Raw genomic sequence first — 2,858 nt, 5'->3', positions numbered from 1 at the left:
TGTTCTTATTTGCCACCCTTAGTTCCGCGGGCGACATATCAAACTCGGGTGCGCGGCTTCGGGCTAGCGCCCACATACGTGATACCGGACAGGTTGAAGTCGTGACGGTCACAGCAGGTCAAGGTGGTTTTAATTGGTCTCGGGACAAGCCCACGAATACCGGTCATGCTTCCCCCCCTATGACTGATCAGTAGTGAAATTTCTGCGATAAGTGGTCAGTTCCTCTCACAACCTTTTTCTCAGTTTTCGCTGAGAGCTGACATCGCTTTCTATTAAAATCAATTGAAATATTTGCACTAAAAAATCCACTTGAAACGTTTTTAAAACATCTTAGAAATACTAAATAATATCAATAATATTTTTTCAAAGTCAGAATGACGAAATAATTATTATTCACAGCACCGAATTTAGATGATATTGATACCGGTAAATCATAACCCAATTCTCTTGTTTTTAATAATAGACAGATTCATCTGAAGTGTCATCATTTAGCGAAAGACCGATGGAAATCACCACAGATTGTGCTCTTGATTAGACTGTGTCTAATCAAGACTTAAGAGTCTTGATTCAAGAGCCCATCTCAAACCTCGAGCATGAGCTGGCTCTGTTGTGTTGTGCTGTTCGTGACTCAGCTTTGTCTCTCCACAACAAGGCCCGCGCCCAAGATGAAGTCCGTCACGTTCCTCTCCCTGGTAGCTGTAGCCCTGTTGGCCTACCCTGCTGCAGCTTCTGATGTAGCTCCCGCCCCTGCCAGCGTACCAACCTACAACGGAAGGCCCAATAACGGTGGCTATCCGTGCCCCACCGCCACGCCGCAGGCAACAAAGCCATGTGAGAACAAGACCGAGGCGCCTGCTCCGCCAAGTGGGCCAATCTACTACGGACGTCCTAACAACGGTGGATATCCTTACCCCACGCCTGCCCCGGACATTCATGAAGGCAGCAAACCGAGCGAAGACGTGCCGATACCAGTAACTCCAACCCCCGCCAATGGGCCAATTTATTACGGCAGGCCTAACAATGGTGGCTATCCTTACGCGACCGCTCCGCCTCCGATTAATAGCGCTTAAAGGTGAGCCACATGTCGAGACGAACCAAAAGGAGAAAGGGTGAAGGCGACATCACTTGTTTAAGGTTCTTGGCTTGAAAACAAGCTACTCGAAAGTCTGTATGGATATGGCGCACAACGTAGAACCAAACGAAATAGTCCAGCAGGACTAGCCAATACAGCAATAGAGAAGTGTAGTTTCTGAAGCTATCCGATGCTTTTGCGTTGCTCCAAAAATGGTTAGCTTACAAAAAAGTAGACGTCTACAATGAAATTATTAATAGAGCAGTATGCAAGCGCTTATGGTTTATCGGGCGACAACGCTTCTTTGCTTTCTTCATGCTCGCTGTCATCTCCTCTTAGTTTCCCGAACAAGTGAGGTCGGGTCGAACAGGTTCACAGACGGTGCATTAAATTTTTATTTTTTGTACCAGGCAACAACGTTTGGATTTCACTGTGTTTTACAAAGCAATGCTAGAAAAAACTAATTAAAAGCACTCAGCTTTTTTTATTCCTTTGAGCTCCATTGCAGCCCAACAGAGTTGTTTAAGCAAGATTAGCCCTGACTACTCCTATAGAAGTAAATGGAGAACTAGGATGCTATGCTATGGCTGGGAGGACTGCAGGAAGAGGTGGACACTTGATTAACAGTGCGGCTTGGTAGTCCACATAATGCACAACCTCAATTTATCAAATTAAATGAAATAAAGGATGCCAAAATTGGCTAGTTTCATGCTAATGGCTCCGCCGACGGATTTGCCTTTGCAGGAAATCTCGTATGCAGTGCTGCTACTGGGCGGGGGGGGGGCTGGCGACCGACATAAACTCAAAAATAATTTTGAATTTATAATGCAGAGTTAGTGCCAAAAAAATCGCCCTTCATCTTGAAGGGCAAGATGCATCGAAAATTAAAAAATTTGAGAGCAATTGCTGACATTCTTTATAAAATAATGATAATGAAGGCCCGAAAATGAGTATATGTAAGACGTGTGGATTGACATGCTTACAATGAAATAGGTGGTAGCTGTTGGTGTGTAGACTTACACCTACCGTATTAACCCTTTAACCCTTGTGAATATCTGTGAAGCGAAATAAATGTTCAAGTTTTACGGACTATCCGGGTCCGGTAGCGCAAGGATCGGAGCCTGGAGAAGGCTCTCCTTCACAGCCTCAAAGGCTCCGTCGTGCTCGACGCTCCAGCACCATGGTGCGTCCTTCTTAAGGAGATCTGATAATGGCCGAGCCATCTCCGCGTAGTTCGCACTGTACTTGTGCAAGTAATTGGCTAAGCCTAGCCACTTGCGTAAGTCTTTTTGGTTCTTGGGAACCGGGCCAGTCCACGATGGCCTTGACTTTGGCAGGATCTGCCCGTAAGCCACGCTTCCCAATGAAGCACCCGAGGAAAGGTATCTCCTCCGCGCCAAAGACGCACTTGTCCAAGTTGGCATACAACTTATTAGTGCGCATGCACTCGAGCACCGCTCGCAAGTGGTCAATGTGGTTATCCACGTCTGACTTTCCGTGCTCGGCACGACTATGGACGAATATATCGTCAAAGTACGTTTGAGCGTACGCCCGGTGGGGCCTAAACAGCTGCGTCACAAGACGATTGAACGTTGCTGGTGCGTTTGACAGCCCCTGGGGCATCACCAGCCACTCCCAGAGCATACCGCTCGGAGTACTCACCGCTGTCAGCGGAATGTCGCTCGCTCTCATGAGCAATTGGTAGTAGCCATCGACCAAGTCGAGCGCGCTGTACAGCGTACAGCCTACCAAGTTGTTCTGCAGAACATCCTTGCGAGGAATCGGC

This window comes from Phytophthora infestans, genomic scaffold (genome assembly GCF_000142945.1).
Source record: "Phytophthora infestans T30-4 supercont1.9 genomic scaffold, whole genome shotgun sequence".
In the NCBI taxonomy this organism is placed as follows: Eukaryota; Oomycota; class Peronosporomycetes; order Peronosporales; family Peronosporaceae; genus Phytophthora; species Phytophthora infestans.
This window is presented reverse-complemented; position numbering follows the sequence as displayed.